Raw genomic sequence first — 16164 nt, forward strand, 5'->3', positions numbered from 1 at the left:
TTGTCTTGTCGATTGATTCCTGGTTGATTGATAAGCAATTACAGAAATTAATCAAAGAATTGGAGCTGGATCCATTTTCTCATGCCAAGTATACATGGCAGAATCAGTTGCTCAAGCGTAATGGAAAGCTGGTAGTAGGAACAAATCGTGGCCTTTGTCATGATTTACTTAATTATTTTGATGTTGAAGGAATTGGAGGGCACTTAGGTATGCATACAACATTTAAAAGACTCTCTTCCATTTTTTATTGGAAGGGAATGAAGAAAGATGTTAGAAATTTTGTTAGACAATGTACTATTTGCCAAAGGTTTAAACCTGAATTAGTGGCTTCTCCGGGACTGATTCAACCTTTGCCTATCCCTGAGCATATATGGGCTCAGTTATCTATGGATTCTATTAGGGGACTCCCTAAATCTTACTCTAAAACCACAATATTAGTGATAGTTGATCAATTATCTAAAGCTGCACATTTCATGCCTTTAAAGGATCCTTTCACATCTATGGATGTGGCACAAATATTTATGGATAATGTGATCAAGTTGCATGGTTTTCCCAAATCAATTGTGACTGATAGAGATCCTACTTTCTGTGGAAAATTTTAGGAGTTGTTTCGTTTATATGGAGTTAATTTGCTCTACTCTTCTCTGCTTATATCTGCAAACAGATAGGTAAACAGAAGTTCTTAATAGGTGCTTGAAGTGCTATCTCCGGTGCATGACAGGGGATTATCCTAAACAATGAGTTAAGTGGCTGCCACTCACTGAACTCAGGTATAATACTTCTTATCATTCTGCTATTGGAATGTCTCCATTTGCGGCTGTGTATGGGGTTTCACCACTGGTCTATTTACCTTATATAGCTGGAGATTCTCCCAATGATTTGGTTGATTGATCTTGTCTTGCTCGAGAACTAGCATTACAAATATTGAAGCAGCACCTACTGCGTGCTCAAAACAGAATGATCCAACAAGACACAGAACTAAGCACCATTTTGAGGTCAGTGACATGGTTTACCTCAAGCTTCATCCTTTTAGAAGGAATATGGTTAATAACTTGTCTTTACACAAGCTTGCTGCTAGGTTATTTGGCCTTTTAGGTTGTTAAGAAGATTGGTGTCATTGCTTAGGAACTTGATTTACCCCAGGGACTAGAGTACATTTGGTTTTCTATGTTTTGCTTCTTAAAATCATGCTGGACCGGACATAAATGTAGCACCCTCATTACCTCCTATCGATGATCAAGGGCAATTTGTGCTGGAACCTGAAGAAATTCTAGGGTGTAAGATTACTAAGCACCATAATTACCGGTGACACAAATATTAGTTCGGTAGAAATTTTCCCAAGTTGAAGATGCTTCTTGGGAGGATCTTTCTCTGATTCAACTGCAAGTTCCTCAATTTTAGACCACTGACCCTCCAAGCAATACCATCCTTGTGGACAAGGATCCTTTTCAAGGGAGGGAGTATTGATATATACTATTTTATATATATTGTTAATATTTGATAGGATGAGGTTTTACAAAGGGTATTCTCATAAATAACTAGGGAGTTAGTTACAGGCTGAGAGAGAGATATATCTTGTACCTGCATTATTACCCTTTCTTTTGCCGAATGAGTTCTGCATTTTCTCTCTTTTCTGTTATCAATTCCTAGTGTCATTTAAAGCTACAGAAGCTGAAGCAGGGGTAGGTATGCTAGAATCTTTATACTTCATGCATTCGAGACCATTATAATCTTTGTCCTAGCACTAGTAGCAAGTTACCACCTCGTGACCATAATTCTTGCAGAGTTGACACCAAGGTTTGTCTTGATTTCCAGACTTTGAACCTTGATGCCATAGTTTAAAACCTCCTCTACCATTTCATCTTTTGCTTCGTTCGCCTTGTCCTTGCCGTGAACACCTTCCACTACTTTTTGAGTCCTATGTTTCAGACTTCACAACTACACTAGCAAAGGTGTTAGTCATTTTAGAAATAGTGGCATATTGGAGTAGCTCTAGTTGAGCTTCGAAAGTTAGTAGCTTAGAATGGAATTCAACCCAGCTAAGATTATCCTTGTCTGAGAGTAAACAACTAAGGTATTATACTCATCATCTAAACCAGATAAAACTTGTGAAATGGGATCTTCTGTAGCAAATGTGCTTCCTGCAAGGGTTAGTTTATCAGGTAAAGACTTCATTTTGGTCAAGTACTCCTCCATTTTCGCTGATCCTTTCTTGGTGCATTGAAACTCCTGTGTTTTAACAACTGTACTTTGGACCTTGTGTTCGTGCCAACCATGTTCTTCCCTACTATCCATTGATCATGGGAAGTTTTGCATTGTGTCATTTGATATGGGGCTTCTATGGTCATCCTATCTTAGAGCCAATGGAAACAAATTTGATTAATGACCACCTACTCATCATAAGATTGGTTGGGAATGATATTGGCAGTTGAATCCAAGATGTATTCTGGAGGAATGATGTTGGTGCCATGTAAGTGACCTTTGAGTTGATGTCCTCTTATCACTGAAACACAGAGAGACTCCCAACCAATAAAGTTGACCCCATTAAATTTGATCAAACTAACTTCGTTGAGAGAGTTAGACTTCAGGATGATAAGAGGTGAGGATGACGATGGCGTTGTAGTGCCCGCATGGGAAGCAGGAGTAGTGTTAGTTATAATGTTGTGGGAAGCAGCAAGAGTGGGGACGGCGAAGGGGTTAGGCTTAGGTAGTGGAGCGAGATCAGCCATAGGATTAGGATTGGGTTTTGTGTGTGGGATTCTGTGATGTGTGTCTGATAGCTTTGATACTAAGATTAGGAAAATAATTGAATAGGGCTTAATGGGATATTGTTTCCCTTGAGCAATTCTGTATTTGTCACTAGAAAGAAATGTATGGGTACAAAAGGATGGGGCCATCTGCATATGACTGAAGAGTAATTTAGTTTTTAGAATAATTTAGATAAAAACTGATACGTTGGCCCTTTTGAGATATTGAAGTGAAAGGGATCAGTTGCATAGAATTGAAGCTCCCTGAGAGGTCTCGCATTTACCCTGTTTTTCACGTCTCCCTCCTCAAACGTTCTCAAGCAGATGTTACTGTTAGTACTTCATTGCCACTTGTTGGCGAAGATGGGCACTTCGCTGTGGAACATATGGTGATATTGGGAAGGAAGCCGGTTAGGAAAGGAAACTTACAAGTGACCCAAGTGCTAGTTCGGTGGTGGCACACTAAACCAGAAGACGTAATGTGGGAATACCTGCCTTTTATTCAGGCTCAATTCCCTGATGCTCCAACTAATGCTCCTCAAAGTCATGGAATCCTTGCGGGCGAGGACTCTTTTTCTTTTTTTTTTTTTTCTTTTTTTTTTTTTTTGGCCGGGGGGGGGGGGAGTGTGTTGATATGTGTTAGCAGTAGCTTAAGTTAGTAAATACCTAGCTGGCTGGAAGTTAGACCCATAGCTAGCAAGAGGTAGGTAGATAGCTGGCAGAAACTAATTGATGTAGCAGACTTGGATTCTAGAAACTACAGGTTATAAATATTACCTCACGTGTACTTGGTTGTTCTGTTGAATTTCCGTCTATTCTCTCTTTCTCTCTCTTTTCTCCCTTCGCATATGCCAAAAACAATATAAATACAATAGTTAAATAGGAGTAAGGCTATGTCGTGTAGGCAAATATTTTAACCCTTCATTTTACAGTTTAAGCCTTTGGCTGGTCTCTTGTACTCTGAGGAGAACCTGTCTTGAATGCTTGCCCTTATAGCATACTGTAAGAAAATATAGACTAATTGATTGGCATGAAAAGGGGTGAGCTACAACAAGACTTGAACCGTAACTAAACATGAATTGTTAGTCAGTGTTGGTTGGATGGGAGCTACTTGGTATTAACTTTGTTGCGGCTGCTGTACAAGGGTATGTGATTAATATTGGCTCGTTGGATATTTCAACAAATGTTAATTATCTAGTTTGGTAATATGAACCTAGGTAATCATTGAAGGAGATGTACAGCTATATACCTCATGTACCTCATGTACAAAAGGAATTGAATTGAATTTTATGAAGTTTGGATCTTTTGTATTTAGAAAATAAATGCTACCTCCAGTCCTAAATATAGGACATAGACAAGGGTTTTACTTTCACAAATATATGACCTCACTCGATTCTATCTCAAATTTATAGTTCTTTTTTCAAAGTATCCCCATTAATTGCACATAATAAGAGGCTTTCTATCAAATTTTAGTTATAAGGCACATGATTATGAAAGGTATTTTGGGAAGTCAATATACATTTGTTACAAATAAATAACTTCACTAATTTTTTTAATATTTGTAAATTAGTTATTTAATTCTTATATTAAGAATTGGAGGTAGCATACAATATATATTTAGGAAAAGACAGAGAGAAGTTAAAGAGTAACTGTAAATAAAAGAAGTAGGCCTTTTCTAGATGTTTTTTAGATTATTGTAGATGATCTAAAGTCTGCTTTTATGTGCTGAAGATTTCGTTCATAAAAAAGTAAGTAATTACTCTAGTGTAAACTGTATGCTCATCGTTTTCTAACTCCTGATATGCAGAGCTCTGCACTGGGATTTTTGCTTGCTCAGAAGCACTTTTCAAACCCACTCGTAGCTGTTCCTTCTGCCGTGAGTGTTGTTTGCATGGCGGTATGATATATTCCAATTTTTGTGCGAATGTGCAAATTGTTTCATCGTTTCTTTGTTTGTCCAATCCTTGTTTTAGGATTAGAAATGTACGGATGACTTGATTTGTCACCATTGCGATGCAGCTTGGGGGCAGTGCTCTTGCTGTGTTTTGGAGGAACAGGCCAATTCCCCTTGATGATAAGGATGACTTCGAGGAATAATAATTTCTTGTTCATCCTAATTATTATTTCTGTGTCTTGTGTTATCTTTTAGAGCGGAGGGGAAGTTTCCATCATTTTGAATTCAGGAGTCGTACTCTGTGACAAAGCTTAGAATTGAGGATCCATGAAACGGGGTGAGTCGCAATTATGGATATTATTAATATTCTATCTGGGATTAAGGTCCCACGTAGTTCTCCCAATTATGATTTTCATTCTTAGGATCTGAGAAATTTTGATTGGAGGATTATGTTTGACCCATTCTCCAATAATGGTTGTGCTGTAGCTGGGAAGGGGACCCTCTCTCAAGTTACCAATATACAATTTTCCCCCTTATTCATTATTTGGGTATGTCGAATCGGTTTGTAAGTTAGATTGATATTAATTTTTCCTAGATGATCTTAAAAGACATTTCGTTTTTGGCAAAATGAACTCACAGTAATCCTTCACTAAGCACTTCACTCAAATCATCACTTGCTTTAACCGGTTTTTAATATAAGACCTAATTAACTAATTTGACTAGATTAAGGATGTTTGTTACTATGATATGTTTTTTCTAAAAACATTCGAAACATCTTTAATTCACTTTCTCTCCTTCTGACTTGATTATTGTTTAGTGAATATCAATAGGGTTAATCTGAAAAAAAATTGATAAATACGTGAAATAAGTCTTATAGATAGGACTAATATTAATTTACCTATTAGATTTTATATTAAGTACTTGAAGAATATGTAAATAGTCAATAGTGTATGATGAACAAATAGTTACTATTTTATTTTTACCAGGGAATCAGTTACTGTCGTTATTTCGTTATACATTGTTACGTACCACTTTCTTGATAATGGAAGGATGACGTAGGAGTTTTTGGACCAGTTGGAATTGGACAAGGAGATTCCTTGTCTCCTTTCATATGATAAGGTTTTGGAATGGTTTAAAGTAATGCAAATTCTACTACAAACTTAAATAAAATGAGAATTCTAATTAAGTTCAGTTGAAATACCAAAATTTAAATTCTAGTTTACATTTTTAATACTAACGAGAGTTAGATCTAATCAAAGGATTTAGTTCATCATGTGTCAAACCAAGTTTTGAATCCTTACCAAAAGAAGTGTTTACATTTAGTGTTTAAAAATGTCTTAAATAGGATTGTTTTTAATATGAGGATATCTATGCATAGCAAAAAAAGTATATAGGTCTATTGAATATGAATTTCTAATTAGGCTAAGATGCTTAATAAGGAATTTTTGAAAGTTATTAAAAGACCATGATCTCCCTCCATAGCTTTTCTTTAAAAAAAAAACTAAAGTTAAGTATCTTCGTTGAATTTAATTGGGATTTTTTAAATAGATAAGGTGTTTAAATATCTTGAAAGTATCCATAAAGGAGCACTCAATATCTAGAAGTTTTTCTGGCTTTTATATGTACTAAAAGTTTATTTTATTAGCAAAAATACCCTTACTGTTACTGTTCAAGTATGCTGTTTGACTGGTATCTTTAACAATCAAACTTAACGGCGAATAATGGTTTAGAGCAAAAATACTACGAAATAAAACTTTTAAAATATATAAGAGAAAAAAAAATTTCCTGATGTTGGGTGTTCCTTCGTATATACTTACTTCAATTTTTTATATACTTAAATTATTTGAGTATGTCGGATCAGTTTGTATGTTAGATTGATTCAGATTGTTTTATAATTAAAAATTAAAATTAATGTAAAGTCTTGGATAACTTTTCATTCCCATAAAGAATTATACAATAAAAATATTCGTGGAATTTAAATTGAATAAAAAAATTTGCATCATGTTGTTATCATAATTTAATTTAAATTTTTAGATCAATATAGACTTGAAAAATTTATTATCATCCTCAGAGTAATGACAAATCCAGGCAATCAACGGATGGACAGCCGGGTCATTAAATATAGTCTGGAATGATTTAGAAGTTGAAACCCTGCGATCTATCAATAAATATTAAAATCACAACACAATATAATGAATTAAATATTTATCTATATCATAAATGGAATTGTATACTTAAAGATAAACACACATTTGAATTTCTTAATAACGTGTTCGCATAGTTTGATTCCTTAATAACCATTGCACCGAAATGTTCTTAAAATGGCGTATCCGGTATATACTGATCATGAACAGCAAAATTCTCCCAACACCAAAATCACTTGATGGCAAATTTGTCTATATGTAATGCATTAATGAACTGACAAATTTCTACACCTTTCCTTTCACGGTATAAGTCACTTGTAAAAGAATTGTTTGGTCCAAAATATAAGTCACTTAAAGAGTAATTAATGATTATTTTTTATTTTGTCCCAACAATTAATATTGAAATGTAACCTCATTTAATATGGGTAAAGTTGAAAAAAAAATTCAATTCAAAACTTATTTAATGAACTAAATGTCATTTTGTTTTATATTGATGAATTGGCTAAAATGACTTATATTATGGAACGAAGGAAATATTTCTGTTATAAAAATTGTTTATTAATGTCTAGATGTCTATATTAATTACGACCCACTGATTGTCACCGTGTCCGTGTGAAAGTAGGGCACAAAGAGTAGAGAAGGAATATTAATGACAGATGAAGAAGGATAACAAGTTGGATTGGGATGTCCCTTTCTTCACTTCGTTTCAATTGGAAATTAAAAAATACAGTGTTTCTGCTTTCATGATGAAACTTGGTTGGGGCTCAGTGAAAAAGTGAGATGCTTTGTGGGTGAAGTTCTTGAGGGAGAAATATAAATGTGGGGAGGATGCTATCCCAAGAATTGAAGGTAGGAAAGAGGAGTCACGGAGCTGGAAGGGTGTTAAGGTGGCGTGGGAAGCATCAAAGGGAGGAATTGGGTGGAAGTTAGGAGACGGTGCTAAGATTTGTTTTTAGGAGGATGCCTGGTTACCCAAACAGTTTGTACCTAAAATAGGGCGAAAGGGTACTGCTCAGTCCTTGCACAAGCTCATGCAACAGTAATGTGCTCGGAGATTGTTATGGGTAGTAGCTATATCTCTAACTCCGTACAACGTCATTGGTCTGCCAATTATTTAGGGTATATTAAATACTACTTGCAGTCTTTAGCATAAGAACTTGTTTGACTTTTATTTAATCCCAAGTATAGAACCTTAATCCACTTTATCTCCTATATTTATCTATTTTTTTAAGGTAGTCCTTATAATAATAGTAGTGCTAGCCAATACACTTAATTAAGGATATTTTAAGAAAGACAATACCTATTTATTAAAAATAATTAACTTAACTATTTTTCTTAATATACTCAAATTAGTCAATTAACTTTTATCTTAAGGACTGAGAGTAGTATAACGTTGACAGTGCTTACATGAAGGGAACCGAGAAGGCTGCGTGTGCTGGTATAGCAAGAGATCATGATGGGACGGTGGTTGACGGTTTTGTATTCAAGGTCGCAGCTTCCATGCTGAAGCATGGGCGGTGCTTAGGGGCATGAAGAGAGCCTGGATTATGCAATGGAGTCGAGTAGCTACTGAGACGGATTGCCGGGAACTTGTCGAGCTCCTTATGATTGGTTGGAGTGAGGATCATCCTGATGGAGGTCTCCTGAACGAGATCAAATGGTGACGGGATAGGGTGGAAGGCAACCGTGGAATGGTGTAGTAGAGAGACCAACATGGCGGCAGATGCTCCAACGAAAAGTGCTCTAAACTATGCTGAGGGAATTAGCTCCTTTAGTTCTCCTGAGTTTATTTTTAACATTCTTAGCTCTGATCTAGTGTTGTAGTTCTGCTTCTTTCTTTATTGAAAATAAAAATAGTGTTTACTAATTGGGTTGAGTTCAACCGGAAAGGATTAATAGTTCACAAAGTAATGAATCAATATTCGAATTCTTGTAGGAAAAAGTTCTCATATTTAGTTTCTAACGGTATCTTAGATAGGATTGTCTCCAATAAGACGGTATATATGCATAACCCATAAAAAAAAAAGTGCTCTAATTAATTACAATAAAAATTATTAAACAATAATCACAAAATGTAATAAACCTTTCAAAATATTGAGGGAAAAGAGTCTCATTCTCTTGTTAAGCTAAAATAGTGTCCAAATTTCTTTAATGTAAAACTGCAAATTTATTATAGGTTTACTATTTATTTTACTTGTTTAAATTTTTTGGCCCGGCTGTGGGGATAAATTTTGAATATAAATAAATAAATAAACTAACAAAACTCAAAAAGAGCGCAAGGCGTTATCATTGATTCTATTTTGCGCCCAACTTTCATTTGTATTGGCTTAAATATGTTCTGTACAAGTACAAGTCGGCCTTTATCCATATAATATTAAATGGGCGAGTTGTTGGCACACTCCCAAACTATTCATTCTTCTTGTCCCGTCCTAATTAAAAAGATTTGTTTTCACGTTATAAATTCATAGTGGTTTGCATTAAAAGGCACCACAACACTTAAATTTTGTCTCTAGATCCCACAAAAACTCAACCTCAAGCTATCCAACTATCAACTAAAGTAATGTACTCTTGCAAGTTGAAATCTAAAGTTTGGCATCATGCTATAAATTTATAGCTCGATAGTTTTCTTCTTGGGTCAATTTTCAAACTCATCATATGGAGGATCTTTAATTATTTGAGTATTATTTTTTGAAATCCTTTTTTTAATAAAATTTAGGAAAAATGACATAAAAATGATACTTCAACTTGAAAATCTCAAAATGATAACTGGAATAAGCAAAATCCCAATTTAAGTATAAGTGACCAAATTAGAATTTGCAAATTTACCACAATGACCATATTGCTCTTTATTTTTTTTATTTTTTTTTCAAAAAACCAAATACCTTCATCGGCTAGCCAATCGTCAAAGCTACGATGTTGGTGGTGGCCATTGGATTTCAGGTGGCCATAGTCACCAGAGCCCAAGCGACCGGCCAGTAATTATTTTTTTGAGATTTTTTGCAACTTCAATAATATAATTAATAAGTTTTGTAATGCTGTTAACAAGTTCAGTATAGCAGTTAATAATATGTTTTCCAAGAACTTTAAAAGTAAGATTTTTACAATTTCAGTAACACCGTTAACAAGTTCCGTAACTCTATTAACAAGTTTGGTATAGCATTTAATAATAGGTTTTCTGAGAAATTCAAAAAGTGATATTTTTACAACTTCAGTGACACAGTTAACAAGTCATATAACGATACTAACAATTCTCATAAAGGTTGATGTTTTTAATATTAACTCCCTGTGAAGGTTGTACAACAAAATTTTCCTACTTATTAGGCAGCATTATGGTTATAAGAGTTGTTAATATTGTTACATGACTTATTAACTGCGTTATCAAAGTTATAAAAATATCGCTTTTTGAATTTCTTAGAAAACATATTGTTAAATGCTATACCGAACTTGTTAATAGAGTTATAGAACTTGTTAACAGCCTTACTGAAGTTGTAAAACTACTACTTTTTGAATTTTTCGAAAAATTTGTCGTTAACTCCTATACTGAACTTGTTAATAGCGTTACAGAACTTATTAACTACTATACTAAAATTGTTAACTCCTAAACCAGTCGTTAGCTGATCTCCTGAACTCTAGCGTCTATCGCTGGCCCCAAAGCTCCGACAACCATAGGCTGATGAGGGTATTTGGTTTTCTTTAAATAAAAGGTAATATGGTCATTTTAGTAAATTTGTAAATCTCAATTTGGTCACTTATAACTAAATTGGGATTTTACTTATTCAAGTGATTACTTTGAAAATTTCAAGTTTAAGTGTCATTTTTTCTAAAATTTATCTTATCCTTTCCCACATATTGAAAGTGATTTTTATCTACAACTTATAAATTTAAAGATAAAAGAGTTTATCTTTTATTTTGTTAAACAGTAATTTTGATTCCTAGATAATTGAAAGGCATAATCTTGCACATTTGAACTCGAAGTTTCCATTTTTTTTCAGCAAACAAGTCGAAGTTTCAAAAAGCACATCGAACGATTTTATAGGGTGTATTTGGATTAACGATGACAAAAGTAACTTTTATTTCATTTGATTTTTACAAATGTAAATTAGGATAAAAATTAGTTAGTAAAATGTGATTTATGTTTGTATTGATTTTTTTTTTTTATAAAAGTCAGTTTGATAAATTGAAACTTGTTTGGATGAGCAATTAAAAAATAAGTTTACATATAAAATAACTAAAAAGGGTGTAAATTTTATAACATATATCTTATATATATAATTTGATAAATTTTAAAAAATAATAAATTAAAATAAATATTACAAAACTGAGAGGACGATACTTACATCAAATTATTAATTCACATGAAACAAAATAATATATGAGTATAAATAATTAGAGAACCTAGCATAATAAATATAAGAAATTTGACTTAAGTTTTTTTCAAAATAAAAAGAGTTAATATATTATTTAAAAAAGTTGCAAGTATTAAAAAATTATTACTAGCAAGAAAAATCAAATTATTGGGTTAAGATAGGACTCACTTAAATGCTTTTTACTTTCTTCATATCCTCATTTGTTTCTCTTTCCATGGTAAAAACCCAAAAAGCTCAAATTTTTAATTTTGGCAATATAATGCGTTTTTTCCAAAAGCCCATTGGAGAAAAAGCCAATCCAAACAAGCATAAGGCGTGTTTGGATTGGCGGTGGCAGAAGTTTTTTTTTTTTATTATTTGGCTCAAAATAAGATTAGATAAAAGGCAGATAGTGTAATGTGATTTATATTTGAATTGACTTCTCTAAAAAAGTCAGTTAGTAAAATAAAAAATTGTTTGGATTATTATTGGAAAAGAAAATTTAGTTGTGAAATGGCTGAAAATAGCATGATTTTTATTAAATAATAATATGTTTCTTTTTTTTAGTAGAATATGTATATTATATTTATTAAATAATACTTCTCCGATCTTAAATATAATACTCTTATACCTAAAGGTCTTATATTTAGGACCGGAGGAGTACATATTTTTGTGAGAATATATATTTTTAACTATTATATATATTGTATTTACATATTATGAAAATTTTAAGAGAAGTATGAAAAAAACAATAATAGAAAATGGGAAAATCTTCTAGCAGCAGCCACAATTAATGCTGCCGAAGTCCTGATAGTCTCCCTTATCAACATTCTTTTTTTGGCGTAAAAATTATGCAATACCAAAATTATCAATAATTTATTATTGAACAAATAAAAAAATTGCTAGCTGCCACAGTAAAATATTAAAATCGCAGGTGAGAAGAGAAAAAAGGGAGACAGCAGAAGGGCAGTTTCGTAAGTTAATTTTCTTTTTCTTTTTTTGGGTCAGAGTTAATTTTCATAGAGCATTGAATGTTGATAAAAATCAAGAAGAAGAAAAAAAGGACCAGATACTAAACCAATTAAGATATTTCAAGAGTTAGTTGGTTAGACTAAAATCAAGTCAAGATCAAACTAGTTATATATTAAAATAATATAATTTGATTGAAAATAACAAAATACAACCATATTAATAATTACTAATAATAAAATTCAAAGAAATATAACAATAGTTTGATTATAACAATAACAAACTATAATAATATTGAGAATTTTTATATTTACTATTCATCAATAACTAAAATTAATAATTATTAATACTATAATTACAATTAAAATTCATTTAAATTTATAGTAACTGAGATAATGATTCAAATCAGTTCATCACTAGTTTTCACTAGTTTACCATGGTTTGATCGGTTTTATACCGGTTCGACTCTTGACCGGTTTCATACCGGTTCAACTCTTAACCGATTCAATATCCAAATAAAACTTGACCACTGATCGGTTCACCGGTTTCCAGATTGCACAGGCCAGTTCAGTCTAGTTTTTTTTTTTTCCTTGATAAAAATAGCTTGCCGCACCGTGTCATGCCCAGAAGTAGGAAAATTTGGCTTAATCTTTGACTGAGGTTTTGGGACAAAAGTCCTTTATTAGTAATGCCATCCTAGACATGTAGGGTGTGACTACATTGATGATGGAAAAAGTGATTTTTTGTTTCATTTGACTTTTACAAATATAAATTAGGATAAATATGTAATGTGATTTATGTTTGAATTGACTTTTATAAAAAAATCGGTTTGAAAAGTTGAAATTTATTTAAATGATTAATGAAGAAGTAAGTTTATATGTGAAATGACTAAAAAGATCATACATTTTATTAACTTATATATATAATATGTAATGGGATAATTTTAGGAGAAATATTAAAATCAAAATTATACAAAAAAGTAGGTTTAGATGATTAATTGAAATGCAAGTTTAGATATAAAATGATTAAAAAAATAAATTGTATCTTATTAAATAAACACTTGATTAAATAAAATAACATTATTAAAATATTTATCATTAAATTTTACAATTTTTTCCAAAAAAAACTAAATTTAATTAGAGAATATTATTATATTTATTAAAATCTATCTACTCCTCCGGTTCTTAATATAGGACCCAATTCTTGAGTTGGTTTTGGTCCTAAATGTAAGACTTATTTCTCATATTTATTAATGTTTTCTAAATTACCCCTATAGATACTCCCTCAACTATAATCAAGTAGAAGAAGGAGAGGAGATATTAAGAAAGATGATTATGGTGTTTTAGGAAAAATGTGTCACTTTTTTTATAATTAACTAACTTACCTAACTTCCTTAATCTAATCAAATTAGTTAAATTGGTCTTATATTAAAAACCGGAAGAGTATCTGTTTTAAACCTTTTAGGCACGTTGTGATTGGTATGCATCGATCGATTCAGGCCTTTAGACATAATCCTTTTTCGGCTTGCATCTGTTGGCCCTCGTGGATGCGAAGGTAGACTCCCGTGTTGCCGCTGGCATTGCCCCTCAATTCATTATGCCATTGGTTTTGGCGTTGACATTCGGGGCACCATTAATGTATGGTAGGGATGACACGTAACACCGAAAAAGGCCTTCCCTCGGGGACTGCCAAACTTGTGGATCGACTTCCTCACAATTCTCGGTGCGTGTACTTTAAGGAAAAGAAACGGTCAATTATCTCTTGTACAACCCTTTTATCACCTGGAAAGTCATAGGCGCATTTGATTTGGAGCCTTTCTTCGACTGGCGGCTTGGTTGTCCAGTGTCCAAGGGCCTATTTGGTTTGAGAGGAAGGCAGGGGACGGAGAGGTAAGAAAAGAGAGGGAAGATTTTATCTTCACTTTGTTTGGTTTGATTAAAATAAAAGAGAGGAGAGAATATTTAATGATCCCTTATTTGGTTTAAGGAGAGGAGGAGAGGGATAGTAATAATCAATTTACAATTTTATCCTTACATATTAGTTTATGTTTTTTATTGATATATTATATAAATTAATTTACATCTTAATTTAAATTATATAATTTAATAAAAATTCAGTGTTATCATGTTAATATGTGTATTAAAAAATTGGTACAGTAATTTTTTATTCTAATTAATATAATAATATATTTAAAATAATCAAATTAACAAATTTTATATGCTTTACGAAAAATGAAATTTTATTCTCTTTAGGCTATCTTTTTTCCAGCTTTAAAATATATTTAATAAATAATATATTTATAAAAAATTAATTTTATAATGTTATAATTTTTTATTTAAATAATTTTTTAAAAATAATTTTTTATAATATATTTTTAATTATAATAATGTATTTTTTTTATTTTTTTTACTTAGGATAATATATTTTTTATTTGAAATAAATATTATAATAATATATTTTATAGGTAGAAGTGGAATATTAAAAAATCTATACGGGTATAATAGTCCAAAAATTTGGCTTCCCTCTAAAAACCCTTAATTTGGAGGGGAGCTAAAATGGGGGGAAGGCCCCTCCAAAATTTTTAACCAAACAAGAGGAGGGGCTGCCCTCCCCTCCCCTCCAACCAAACAAACCCTAAGAACTCCTCCACAGCATCGTGAGTGATCCCTTTTCAACCTAGGCAAGGATAGGTATGTTTGATTTATTAGACTTCTCCGTCTACTATTTATGTTCCGTCATAAGTTGATTTTGAGCTTTGTTTGGTTCTTTCTAGTGGAGGCAGCAATGAAAGAGACGATTCATTTGTTCACAGTTCTTCTTGCATTTACTTGGAAGTAAAGAACGGCGAAGTTTTCACTTTTCATGGTTAAAGCCCTAAATTTATGCCATATATATTCCCTCGACGATTAGTTGTTGCAATTTCAATAGTTGTCTTAAGGAGATTTGTTTTTTTTTTTTAAAAAAATATTGCTTCAGTATACTGTCTCCGCTTCCCAATTTATGAATTGTGCTTTGTTTTCATTATGAGTGTTAGGCTGATGAGTGCTTGGATGGCGATTCTGCAAGTATGATTGCCTGTGCCTTTATTTTAGTGTGGCATCGTGGATAAATTAGAATCAATATGATCGTTATTTCTATTTATTAATAATTGATGATGGATCATAGGGACCTGCCATTTTTATTATTAACGAATTTGTTCCCCAGTACTTTCTGATATTTCATCCTATTGATTTGTCATAGACATTTTTTTTCCCCCTGTAACTGTCTGTTATGGTGGGCTCAAATATGAACAAAGGATTTTCTAGGATACTTGCAGGCGATTGGAGCTGTTGGGTTCATGAGCCAGCGGCTATAAATAAATTCCAAAGGATGTTGATCTCAAGTGCGCCGCTATAATTCAGAGCTTCTAGCATAGGTATGCATTCTATTAATTTGTTCTGTCATATATCTTTTTTTAGCATGAATCTTTGCACTTACAAAGTAAATGATCATATTATCTCAAATTTTTGTTTTCATTTTGCTTTGCTGGGAATTTATTTCACTGCCTATGTAGACCGAATTGTTGTGCTATAGCAGCTTGAAATGAAGGTCAATGGCATAAATTTATTTTCCATTAGCAACACATTCCTATGCATTTTCTTTTTAATATTGGCTATGCCATGTTTTTTGGAGCTTTTGTACTATCACCACGCATTAATCTGTTCACAATGAATGTCAAGTGGAAGCATAATTGTCACAAGAAAGATTCTAATTAGATCTTTTTTTTTGTGTGGTTATTTTCTGTTGTCCATAATAAGGCTCCTTTGTTATGCATTTCATGTCTTTTGTGATTGGAAATGCATTGCAACAATTTACTTCATCTAATATAACTGAATTTTTATTATTGAGTTTCTCCCTTTTAGATTACTTTGATTATAAATTAAAATTGGAATCGGAGTAATATATTTCTAAATCATTTAAGAATCACGTACGATGCCGAAGATCTCATTTATATCATGCATTGACTGTGGATTATAAAATTGCACATGTGTTGTCGAGTTTGCTATGATTATAGAGATGGAGAG

At 32.4% G+C, this 16164-nt stretch overlaps 1 long non-coding RNA gene across 2 annotated transcripts; it reads left to right on the plus strand.

Annotated features, from left to right (window-relative positions):
• Positions 1-665: 665 nt before the first annotated feature.
• Positions 666-5269, plus strand: LOC114740200 (uncharacterized). Of its 2 annotated transcripts, XR_003739671.1 has the most exons (4): positions 666-770; positions 860-995; positions 4555-4644; positions 4767-5269. It is a non-coding gene; the product is annotated as an uncharacterized LOC114740200 (long non-coding RNA). The 2 variants fall into 2 exon arrangements; XR_003739672.1 differs by lacking the exons at positions 666-770; positions 860-995 and adding an exon at positions 3529-3892 and having other exon boundaries at positions 4767-5252.
• The last annotated feature ends 10895 nt before the right edge of the window (positions 5270-16164 follow it).

The sequence above is a fragment of the Neltuma alba genome, unplaced genomic scaffold, assembly GCF_004799145.2.
Source record: "Neltuma alba isolate B1F8T4 unplaced genomic scaffold, ASM479914v2 tig00003079_pilon, whole genome shotgun sequence".
Classification (NCBI taxonomy): domain Eukaryota; kingdom Viridiplantae; phylum Streptophyta; class Magnoliopsida; order Fabales; family Fabaceae; genus Neltuma; species Neltuma alba.